Here is a 13,419-nt window from a genome sequence, read left to right as displayed (position 1 = left end):
CCCTGAAGTGACCCGTGTTTGCCAGCCGGGCCATCAATATGCAGCTTTAATCAGACCCAGTGAAGCCGAGAGGACCAATCTAACAAAATCATACAAGTATATAGAAATGTCTTTTAATTCTGCTATGCTAAAATGAGAAACTCAAAAAGACCAAAGTGTGAACACTATAGTTAATTTGATTATAAAGAGATTAAACGTTAATCATGTGTTTACAACCATTTTCAATTAGCACTTGCAATCAGTATGTTTACCCCTACAATAATATTCTAATCTAATTCAAAAGAAACTCCCATTCTAAATGCTGTATCTTAAAAATATGCAAAATAAGCCACGATGCCAACAGTTTGTGCACATAAAAAAGAAAATGATACGATTTTGATTTTTTTTAAATATATTTTAGTGAATAGGCTTAGTAGCATCTTGTTTCTTGCATTACCTCAACATATTTCATGGATGTCAAACCTAATGAGACTACATTGCTGGATTTAATAAAGCAGATCAATTCCGCACCCCTGTCAATAATGGCAGGTGCAGCCTTGTATGCTTGCATGCAAATGACACGGTAGACAAGCTTTGTTCATAGCAACAAAACTCACTTCTGATTAAGGACAGATATTGAACCATTCGAATTTTTGAATACGACTGAAGTGAAGTATTTTTAAGCCCAAAATGTTTTGTTAAACGATGTCTAAATATGTCAGAGTGGGTTGACAAACCCTCTTAAAAACATTTCAAGGGTGCAATATATATGATAGAAATATATGGTTATGAATTCATAATAAAATCGTTAAATATCATTGTGAAGAATATTTGAGTTCACTGCAACACATTTTGTAAGTAGTAATCAAACAAGATTATTTGTGTAAAGTGAACAAGTGAAAAATAAGTACAGTAAACCCTTGTTTATCGCGGGGGTTACGTTCCAAAAAGAGCCCGTGATAGGCAAAATCCGTGAAGTAGAAACCTTTATTTTTTTTTTAAATTATTATACAATTAAATACTCTATTATACATTGAAAAGAAAGAACAAACCATTTTACAGGCTCAAGCATTTGTTTCACAAATAAAAGTACTGTAGAAACGTTTTTTCAACAAATAACTTCTGTACTTTACTGTCAAATAATAATTTGAATCATCAATGTGAACAGAAGGCTTCAAATCGCGGAGATTAGCCCCGCCCACCGCGACCAGAGTAATTGGATTAAACGGGAGGAAATTTTAAATGATTATGAAAAAAATACAAAGTACAGTTGGACAAATAGTGACTCATGTGTATTTCACTGCTCTTCAGACAGAGCCGCTGCATCCTGACTCCCCTCTGCAAGTGTTTTCTTCTGTTGAAGCCCGCGGTGCAGGTGTGTTTGTTCGGGAGAAGAACATGATAGGCAGTTGTTGTCGCTCTTTTTTCTGCTTTGAAAAAACATCCTTATACACCGACATGCCACCATCAAGAGAATTTGCACGTACACAATATAAATTTGACAAGCTGTTTTACGTACGTGTACATTTAATTATTAAACTGCAACGTTATTGACGCACAGGTAGAGAAGAAGCAGAGTGACTTTTTAGCCAATCAGAATGCAGAACACAATGCACGATGCAAATCCGTGAAGTAGCGAAACCGTGAAAAGTAAACCGTGTTATAGCGAGGGATCACTGTAGATGTACTCAAAATAAATAAATGTTCAAGTAACAAAATAAATAATTTGAAATGTTTTCATTTTAAAAATAATTTTCATCACCTTCTTTGACAATGAACTACGAACTAAAATTACTTTAAATAATTGGAATTATTATAGAATTTAACTCAATTGTATTAGAAAATCTACCTAAACTTAAATAATTTAACCTAAACAAGCAGAAGTCATGTCTAACGGCTGTGAGACCGCTTGGACAGAGACAGATTGACAGAAAGTGAGATGGGCGGGTCCTCGACACAACCGTCAACCTGATACTTTGGTAAGTAATGTCGCTCATTAATTTCCTCTCTGATTAACATTTGACTTTTATTTTATGAGCTATATTATTGGCTTTAATTGGTTAAATGCTATAAATCATTCAACCTATTGTTTTCCTGTTTCTCTTTATTTATTTCTTTACCGTGGTATCTTTCACCATTTTTTGCAGCTAACCTACAATTTCTCAGCAATTTCAACCATTCAACAATTAAAATGTTCAGCACTTTCAGGTTTTTCCAGCTATTACTTTTTGTCCTTCAGTTCCTTGAACCTTTCAAGATATTCCAGGATTTCCAGGATTTTTCCCTCCATTGAAATAGATGGGGAATCCTTGAAAACCATTGCTTCTTTCATTATAACGTCAACATACTTTTCTCTAGAGACACCCTTCAAACTAGAAATTATTCACAAGACTTTAAACTGATTTTAATTCTTTCAGATTTTTTAAAATGTGTTTTCGTTTTTGAAATATAAACCTTTAAACTTTGTAGTACTTTCAGCTTTCTTATGGGTTTCAATGGGAGAGGCTTCAAACATTTTTAACAAAGTTTTAGAGCTTCTTATTTTGGCATTCTTTCAGCTAGAGACACCATCAAAACGTTAAAATGCTCTCAAGGCTTTGGACTACAATATGTTTTAATCTTGCGATTATGCAAAAATGTATTTTGTGTCAAGATGTTAGTTTTACTTTTCTTTTAAATCATCCTGGATGCCAGAGAGTTTCTGTAGTCGCCGCAACACTAAATGATCAAAAACAGCTGTTATATATCCTCTCCATTGTATCTGATTGGTGGTGTCATGGCATTACACATGAGCTGTGGAGCACAACGTTGCTGGTTTGATACTTGGTGCTTGCTTTTTTCACAAAAATATGTTTTTTGTTATTGTGCTGTTTTCACAAAATTTTTGGTCAACTTTGATCATTTCTTTTTTTTGTTGCCAATTATTACCCTTTAAGTTTCATTAATATTACAGTATATTCATTCAGCAATATATCATTCAGCCGTGCATTTTCTTGCGTAAATGCAGCTCCTTCTATATTTTTATTTTTTTTATCTTTTATATTAAGTTGTACTAAGATATATATATTTTTTGTTTTATTGGTCAGTCTGGAAGTTTCTCTTGTTTAATGCTGTACAGCACTTTGGCTAACAGAGGTTTTTAAATAGTGCTATATAAATAAAATCGAATTGAATTGAATTGAAATTGCAGCAGCCACTTTATGTTACTTATAGACTTATTTTACAGGTTATACCACTTGGAATATTTTGTGCAATTTCTATAAATTGTTTGACAGTTTTTGCAGACAGGTTTGGGACTACAGTCATGATCCATTCTCATGCCAGGTGGGAGGACCCGTGTAATGCTTAAAAGTTTCTGGCCGTCATGTCTATTTCAGTCGCCAACTCAACAGGCTCGCTCTTAACAAGTACCGGCTGTTGGTACACTAGTTGGTTTAAAGGCATAAGTATGCGTTCGTGAACACTATCTGTTTTGTGTGCATGTTGACATGTGGACATTTCTGCGGCTAGCAGGTGTGTTGATAATATTTGAGTGTGTGTGAACAGGCCCCGCCCTTTTTGTACTACATTTGAACCGTACCGTAACGATAAACAACCAGTAAACCTGCCTGCTCTATGCTGCTTCATGGTCTTACCCCCCTTCCCCTCCTATTATCACCCTCCTACCCCCCCCCCTCTCTCTAACGTCCCTCTCTCTTGTTCCCCTCTTTCCTTTTCCGTCCGGTCCAACACCAAAGATTTTCAAACATGATTGAAATTAATAAAGTTTGGCCTCAATTACAAAAGGGGTTTATTCAGACATACCTTTGGTTTGTCTGAAGATGAATAACCCCTCTTGTTAGAATAAAATATGTCCAACACAAGAGGCCCTCAGCTCTCATCTGTTTGCCTAGCTGTTGGACAGGACAAGTTAAAAAAAAAAAAGAAAAAAAATAATAAAAAAAAAAAAAAAAAAAAAAAAAAAAAAAAAAAAAAAAACAAGTACCGGCTGAACTTTGTCCTCTAGGTTGATGTATGCTTGCATTTTGTGTCGATAAGTTTAAGGAATCGAGCATTTACTCCATGTTCAAAATTTGCTTTTCAGCAATAGAAATAACCACTTAAGGAAAGTACACATGGCACAAGCAACATAGAGCCTGCACTTGTTCAAAAAAAATGAAATTCCATTCAGACTTTTTTTTGTTGTTGTTGCTTCCTTCACACATCAATTGTCACTGTTCCAAAAATTGAGAAATTTAAGACGTAGTGTAAATAAAGTGAATTGGCCAGTTTGAACAGGTGGCCTTAAAGTTCAAATTTCAATGCATTGGTGAAGATGAGCACACAATAATTAAGCTTTAAATAACCAAGTCCATGAAACAAATTGAAACAAATTGGCCTGCATGGTGGAGCAGTGGTTAGTGCTCCAGCCCCAGCTGGGGGTCCCGAAACAGCATATCAATGGGGGAACTTTCTGCGTGGAGTTTGCATGTTCTCTCTAAGTGTGGGCTTTTCACCAGGGACTCTGGCTTTCTCCCGCCGTCCATGGGTTATTGATTACTCTAAATTGATTGTGGCCCTGCAACAGATTGTCTGGGGTGTATACCCTGCCTTTGCCTGAAAGTGGCCAGGATTGGCTGTGGCAGTCATGTGACCCTGAAAGTTAACAAATGGATTGGAAGATAAATGAATGATTTTAGTTATATCAACTGTTTTTTTTTCTATGTAGTTTACACAGTATTTGAGTTACATCTACTCAATTTAAATTCCATTTGTGCCAAGTCACTTTATTGCAATGCAATAGAAAATATTAAGTATATTCACTCAATAATAATGTAGTGTTTTGACTGATTTGAGAGCTTTCATATCTACTCAATATTTTAAAGTGTAAACATGTCTCCGTTATTTAATAAAGTTATGGGTAGTTTTAGTTTTTGGAGTGAAGGAAAACAGTCTTGCAAGCAAAAGTTCTTGCTTGTGCACTGTTAAACGCTTTTTTATGTCTAGGGGACCTGGAGGAACATAACATAAAAGTAATATTTTACCCCAACTTGAAATTAATAACAAAACACCAAAAGATTATGTTCATACAAAAATAGCACATTTGTTTGCAAGAAAACAATAAATAACAAACACCAATGTCTTAAAGGTGATGCAGAAGGCTTCAGTTTGAACAAAGGCCAAAATAAAAAACAAAACCCCACCTAACTGAAATCCGAAGTCTTACCTGCAAAAGAAAAGGGGGGAAAAAGACAAAAACTAACCTCCCTATAACTAACATAAACAGGAGAAAATATATGTTAAAAAAAGGAAGTTCACCCCTACAGCTTCACTTAAAACATAACTACATCAAACAAGACTAAACAGAGTAGGCCTGAACACAAAACGACAAACTACAACGTGCAACACAGACTGAAAAGAAGAGCACCAAGCTGCACAGGAGACAGGTTGCAGCAAAGCTCCCTTCTCGCAGGCTGGAGGTCCACCTTTTTTCAAGCTTTTCAAGACTGTCTCCATCAGCTTGGGTCCAATGAGACAACAGAGACAGACACACAGAGATCTTTAAAAACACAGAAGTCTTTAAAAAAAATACACAAAACATAGAATACAAAGAAAACCAAAATGAAATACGGCCACAGCTGTAACATGCACATGCAGATCTTGTTATTCTAAAGAAAATCTTACCAATGCTCCACCTAGCAATATAAAAAGGAAAAAAAAAGTAAACGAATACATACTGTAAATGTGAGATGCAAAATACACCCCTGCTTGACAATAGGATGAAGGACCACACATTATCTACATGTGTTTGGCAAAATTTCTTTATCACTAATGCAGGAATTGATCGTGGCCTCATCTTTAATATATCCTGATCAGACTACATGGATTGTCTCTTCTAGAAATGTCACTTTGGGCTAATTATTCCTTTTATGATACAATCTGAGAATTCTTACCTGATGACTAAATGAGTAGCATCGACAATCTGTATTTCTGCCATACATTAATAATGTGATTGAACAAAGGTATAGAGTTCTAATAGCACTGGGTGCTCTTCTGAACCATTTCTGCACTGTTGATTTGATTCCGTCAGCAAACAAATAAACAGTCCTTAAGGGTCAACAACACTCTGGCACGGAACGAGTGCTGTGATTCAACCTTTAAAAGTTGCTGTATACAGGTTTCAGGTGGTGGTTTTGAAAATGCAGAGGTGTTTTTATGCTAAACCCTTTGATGTGGAAAGAATTCGTTGTAAGAACCCATGAAAATGAGCGGGTTCTCATGAGCCGACGTAGATCAGTGAGAACAGCCTCCTCAGGAAGAGTCTGGACTGCATGCACCGCCCCCAGGCTAACACACAACACCCACTTTCTCCGTGGAGCTAGCTGTGATCAGCTAAACGCATACATTTTAAATGCACAATATCGCATAAATATTCGTCCTGTCTTCAATAGCTACTGGGTCTAACAGGTGTTTGTTACTTTAGACGCCAGTCTCTAAGAGTGAGACGCTGTGTAGTGGCATTTGATTTGTATGGTATTTGTGCTGTGTAGGAAGGCCAAGAAATGCTCATTCGATTTAGCGTATAAATTTCATGTGGTGGCATATGCCAAAGAACATTCTGGTGAGGAATCTGCACCACATTTATGGGGTGGATCCTAAACATATCTGAGAATGGCACAAGTGAATGGGTGATATTGGGAAGACGGCTGCAGAAACAATACAATGCTCTCATCTGTTGCTGTTGTCTGCCTTTCTTGACCGAATTTCCCCCGAAAACCCATTAACCATCACCGGCATCTGTGATGGTATTTGTTTTCATGGGAGAAACACAGACACACTGATGAAGCTGGCTCTGGGTTGACGTCATGAAATGAGCAGCACCCACAAAGAGTGAAAGGCGGAGCCTAAGAGATTGAGGAGTCTAACTTCCGGGTAAAATAGTTCACAAAAATCACTAATATTTCATAAATAATTTGTTATTTTGTGTGCCAAAGGTAATATATGATCACATATATGGAAATAGTTTACTCTGAAAGGCTTAAGAATAGCATGATATACAGTTAGCCCTTTATCTTTTTAACCAATTTTAAAACATGAAATAATGAAATTAGTGCATAAGAAATCAAAACAAATTGAAAAAATAATAGCAATACAAACCTGGTTTAGAGAAAACCCTTTCGGTAGAGTTAAATGGTGCGGCGTTAAAGTGATGAATCTTAAGGTATAGAGCTGAAAGACTCTGAGACAAACAGCTGCAAAGCACTTTTCAAAGTAGTCCCTATAAATGCATCCCTCTCCTTTCACTTGTTTGTCAGGTGAAGTTTGATGAGAGGGAATATGCATGTTTTGTTGCTGACGAGAGCAACAGTGGTGAAAAACAACTCCTTTGTCTATGTGTGGAGGCGTGATTTTATGCTTGCGATTGCCAAAACCATCCAAGTGTGCGTCAGGTGCGAGTTAGCTGATTGAAAGGCAAGACAGAAAGTGGGGGCCAGGATAGCAGACTGAAGTGGTCGACAATAACAGTTTGCATTATTTTTATAAATATTCCTTGTAAATGCTTGAATACAAACGTGATAGCAGCCTATTTGCATCAAGTAGATATAGTGTCATTTAAATTGAATTACTTATATTTTCTATGTCTTGTGAAATGTTGTACCTGCAGATTTGAACAGCATGAATTGACAAATGTGTGCAAACAAATGTGTTTGAGAATGACAAGGTAAGTTTTAGCTTGCTGTTTTTAGGATTGCATTAGTGCTGGTTTAGGAAACCATAGCCAAACACAAAGTAAATGAGATTTTCTAGCATCTTTCTCATTTTTTCCCCCTTTGTGTGTGAGTGTGAGGATGTTTATACGTGTAGAGACACCATACTCGATATTGTGAGCTTCCTTTTCCCACTGTGGTCATCCAGATTGCCAGTTACCACAGTCTTTTGTACGACATGCTAGATAAATCCTGTTTGCACGCAGGCATGCTCTCATACAAGCAGAGACATACACAAGAGCTCTCTTTGAGCCAGGAAATGTGGGCTAGCGGGTTCAGTTTAAAATGTGTCATTTCCACTTATTACACTAGTTTTTTGTCAATGTAATCAAAATATACAGCAATTAAGAAAATAATAACTTGAAAATTACAAACCTTTTGTTCAGAACTAGCAAAAATATATTATTATCGAGCTCTATAACGTTCAATTTTAAGAAGTTTTATGTAACAGATATCTTTTTTTTTCTCTTTTTGAATACTTGTGTGGAACTCCTTGTTTTTAGTTTTTGATATCTTGTTATAAGATTTCTTATTAAGTAAAAATGACTTGCTGCATAGGCAGATCATTATACTAATTTCTATCGATTTTCTTCTTAAGATTACTGTTCTTTTCCTATTTTTAGGTTACATCTTTTAAAGTGTAGCAGATGTTGAAGCAAAATGTGCAGGAAGCTTCCACTGGAATAGGGGAAACAGATTACAGATCAATTTAACCAATTGAATTGTTTCTTGTTAGGGGAGCGGCCATTCTCCCTCTGACCACAATGTCACAAAAGCTTTATACCTTTAACTCTAAACAGATACCTCTACCCTGAGATAATCACAAACATAATATGTGCATATATAGCAATAAACAAAAACAAAACATGCAGTTATTTTTAAAGCATGTTAAAGGACTTTTAGTTCTATAGTGGTTTTGCAAGGAAAACAAAACCCAGCTTTGAGTTTTCAGCCACATTATTCCACAATATTCAACGTGCCTTCATTTGCATAGAAGCTGAATGTGAATGGTGACCACACCATTGTTTAATCAGATCCCATTCAAGTAAACACGTGTTCAAACCTAAAAGGTGGATTACCAGAAGACTTTTTGCCTGACTGGATTTTTTGTTTCTTACAAAAAAGAAAGAAAAAAAAAAGGAGCCAGCTTGCATTTAAATTGAGAAATATAGCATTGTGGTTCTAATAGAGCATTAGATTGGGGTTGAGCACATGAATGAGGAGTGGTCCACTCACTGTGGCTTGAGGCTATCCATATACAATCTCATTAGCATGACTGCTGGACACCAGATTGGCAAAGGATGTCTATTCTAAATTCAGAGTTAGGAGGACTAATCCTTCATCAAATGAAAACCCAAGTCATGGGAAAATAAAGGAGCTTGACTTCATCTGAAATGCAGTTATAGCATAAAACTATTTCCACCAGCTATAATTGAATCAAAACAGGGCAAATTGACTGGATGACTTGTTGCACCCTTTATTTATTTGTTCATAAGAATGTCTTTTCAACACAGTCATTTGAAATATTTTCAAAAATTTAGATAATAGAGGTAAAAAATGATGTAATAGGCTGGTTTCCTCTTAGTAGACTCATTCAAACCTAAAGGAAATGATACAAAAAACAAAAACATATTGAGATAACATAACTTAGTGTTTTCCAGATCAAATTAATTCAAGATAAAACTTTGAACAAAATACTTTGTCTTTTAACCAAAACTTAAGTACTTTTAAAATATTTTTTACATTGATTTGTTATGTTATTCATTTACTTTTAAATCTTTTACTTTCCTTGCAAACTTTTAAGATAACTTGAGCCATGTGTGAGTAGTAAGTGAGTAGTGATGGGTCATGCTTGAAAGCATGGGTTGGGAGTCGAAAAAGTCTCGAATGATGAGAGCCGAATCTTTTTTTTTTTTTGCTGCATGTTTTCTGCGCGCTAACGTGATTTGCGCGACAGGGTCGTCAAGTTTCAATGTTAGATCAACTGCTTTTCCCTACTTCACAATAACTCGCAAAACTAAATAAATTAAAGAAGAGAATAATGAGAATAAATGTGAAACCACAACAGGAAATTACAGGTACAAAGTAGAATAGTATACCAACAAAACACCATGTGGAATCAAACCCCCAAATTGAATAGCTTAATTTAAAGCCAACCAGAATTACCACTTGGGGCCAATTTCAGGATCAAGGTGTTTCCCATATTCCCATTTCCCATCTATCTAAAAATGAAGTACTGATCACCTGCTTGTACCATATAGACTGAGAAACACAAACTAGTTTATTTGACAGTTTCAAACAAAAATCTGCCTCTATAACTACTTAGAAAAATGTGTTTTGGTTGGGTGATGTTCAGGGCAATGCGTGTTGAAAAGAGGAATCTAGATTTTGTCAGTTGTAGAACACTGTCCTGTCTTTATCAAGTTTTTCAATCTCAATCATCATGAACCTTCTGTGAAGATTAATGGCATAAAGGTTATCTGTGAAGTGGGATTGGTTTTACACCCCGCAGTAGTGTCTCACTTTTGCAGAGCTCCAGCCTTAATGGGTCCCATAGCCAGGGCCAGTGCCCTCAACACAGTTCCTGTGAGGGTTCCCTGAACCAAGACAAGTGTTTCCCCTCCCTCCCAGAGCTATTGCACTACTCTGTTCACATTGAAGCTCTATTCAGCATGTTTACCATGCCACCAGTTCTATTCAAACCTCGGTCGGCAGGTCTTCCAGAGCCTTACAGAGCCGCTGAACTCTACCTAACCTACTAATCAGACCTCTCCTCCCTGTCAGCCCCTAAACATAAAACCCCATCTTGACCACCGTTTTGTAGGTCAGCCACTATGTGCTTTGTGGAGGCCTTAGCACTAATAAAGAAAGATCCACCTCCTATTGATGTATCTTGGGCAGAACCCAAAGCCTCCTGGACAACCCCCCTACAGACAGATGCATCCAAAGACATTCCGTTTATTAAGCTGTCACTGCACATCTAAATCTGTTCCCTGTTGCAACGGTGCAGGATTTTCCAGAGAGAGTGAGAAAAAAGCATTCATGTGTCACCAAGGTATTCAGGACACTAACCACACACACACTAAATAAAAGTGACACTCACACCAGTAAAATGAGATGCAAATCCAACCATTAGCTTGGCAATAAGGGTGTGATTTTCTTTGTCTGTGTGTACAAGTGCATGTGTGCTTGCTGCACCTATTTTTACATGTTCATGTGTACCTAATTTATGTAGCATGGTTCTAATGTGTGCTGGCATGTAAGGGCCTGTACAGTTGAGCAGCCGTAACACAGTTGTTGGGAGTAGGGCATTGTGCGATGGTGGCAGGGAGGGAAATTACTTTAGGAGCAAAGACAAGTTCTTTAGTTAAAACGGACTACAGTGAGCAAAGGCATGCACAAAGACACCCACAGTGTAAGGGATGAGCAAACCAGACTGCCAGAGAAGAGGGAGAAAAAGTGGCTAAGAAAGGGTAAAGGCTGGGTTGGATCCTGGTTAAAACTTCCAACTTCTTTCTCTGTGTTAGACAATAAACATTCATCGCTTGGATTTGCACGACTAAAGGGGGGTTTAAGCCTTTTGTGTAAAGAAGGTTCAGATGGAGTTTCCCCATGGGTTTCAGAACTTTAGCCTTAACCCATTTATTTAAAGTATTATGCATGTTGATACTCTCACCTTAAGAAGATCTTGTTCATCAACATTTTAATTGATTGAACACACCTGATTCAGTAAATTAGGAGTTTGTAGGACATGGATGTTTAGAAAACAAGCAGAATAGTATATATGAAGGAAAAGGGTTGAAGACCATTAAGACCCAAATATCAATGACACAAAAAAGTGACACAAGACGGATGGTCTCCAGTTGATCATTTCATCATTTCTATATTTTCTGACAACATCTGAGATCTGGAGCAAAAAAGCTGAACTACCTAAAAAACAAGCCACTTTTACATTTTCGAGATAAAAATGTACCATACTTTCTGGACCATACAGCGCACCCGATGACAAGCCGCACCCTCCCATTTTCATGTATTCAACTTCTTTTATAAATACACAAACCAAGTGCAAGCCGTATAATTAAGCAGCATGAACACGTTCTGACTCCCAATCTGAGAGCATCTCATTAGCACACTGTGGGAGGAGGCAGCTTTGCCTCAGAATCATGTTTTTGAATACACCCACATCTGCCGAACACCATGGACCTCTATTCTGTTCACAAGTTCCTCAGTTATGGTTTTTTCATTTTATTTCTTTTAGTTTTTTTTTACTTATTGACAATATAGGTATCATACATAAAATTACAAACAGTAACCATATAATCAATATTACATCCCTCAGTTATGATGAGGAAATTTACATCCGCGATCCCCCATTTCCCATGAGTCTTAGGGGCTAAAGGCGGGTCTAACCCGGCTCGCCATACTGTTGTACGTGTTTAAGAATGAGCAAGGAGCAGCAGTGGATGGAGGGGCGAACGGAATAACAGCTCTCCTTCCGCTTGTGTCACGGCAGCATTATGGTGGTAACGGGGCTAGTTAAAAAAAAACACACCAGTAAAATGAAGCAGCGGCGACTGAAAAGCGCGCGCCTCAGCGCGGCGCGTGCGTCAGAAGTTTCCTTCCACAACAAACACTGTTGCTCCGCGGACGCCTCGAGTAAGCCCTGGCTGCAGCCTGCAGAATGGCTCGACACCTCTGCGCTCCGCGCTCGCCCCGCGCGCTCCTTGTCTCCCCTTCCTATCTTCTCCGACACCCCTGGCCAGGGCGGCTCCAAGGAGGAGCGCTTCGTCCCCATTGTGCAGGTGGAAGGAGCAAATCGTGTCTGTGCAGAGCAATCGGACTTAATACTGTACGTTTTGTGTATGAGGGGCGGATGCGTTGTTACGTGTGGGAGCCATCAGACTGCGATCGGCCCCGCAGCTCAAGCAGCAGCAGAACATGCCTCCAGCTCACACAGAGGCTGTGAGCTTTTCAAAGCAAAATTCCGCTCAGTCCTTTGAAACCGTTAAAACGACCACGTCAATTTGTGTTTCCAGTCGTGTCCCGACAAAATAAAGGCTGATGTTATTCCCACATATTTAGGCGCAGCCCAGCTGCAGATTGCAGCTTTTCCGTCAGCAGCTGACCGGCTTTTCCAAACCCGTTGGTGATGGGGGATTTTTTTACGCTGCTTTTAACGATTGCTTTTAACTTGAAAGCTGCATCATAATGTAGTGGCGATCACGTGCACGTTGGGTCTAATGGCACCAAAAGATTCTGGGATGCGGCCGGGCATGCATGTTTCTTTTTTTTGAACCATGAATAGAGTGTCTAAGACCTGAACTCAAGTCCACGCTGTTTGGCTGCTTAGAGGTGTGTTGACAAATAAATGACATGTTGCTTGCAGTTGGATAGAGAATTCGAACCATGCACTGAGTCCGAAAGTACGCACATGGCCGCCAATTAAATCCATAAACTAGCCGCGTCACTGAATGAGCCGCAGGGCTGTAATCGGAGGAAAAAAGTAGCGGCTTGTAGTCCGGAAATTACGGTAATCTTTTTACAATTTTGTTTATATATGATATATGTTATTTTATGCTAAAATGCCATGATTAATGTGAGAAAATAACTGACTCATATTGGACGTACTAATGCATCAATATAAATGTGTTGTCTGACTAAACCCTGAAAATGGGTTCCTTTTTGCATTTTG

Source organism: Oryzias latipes, chromosome 21 (assembly GCF_053564925.1).
Source record: "Oryzias latipes strain Hd-rR chromosome 21, Olatipes_Hd-rR_3.1".
In the NCBI taxonomy this organism is placed as follows: domain Eukaryota; kingdom Metazoa; phylum Chordata; class Actinopteri; order Beloniformes; family Adrianichthyidae; genus Oryzias; species Oryzias latipes.
Note: the sequence above shows the minus strand (reverse complement) of the source record.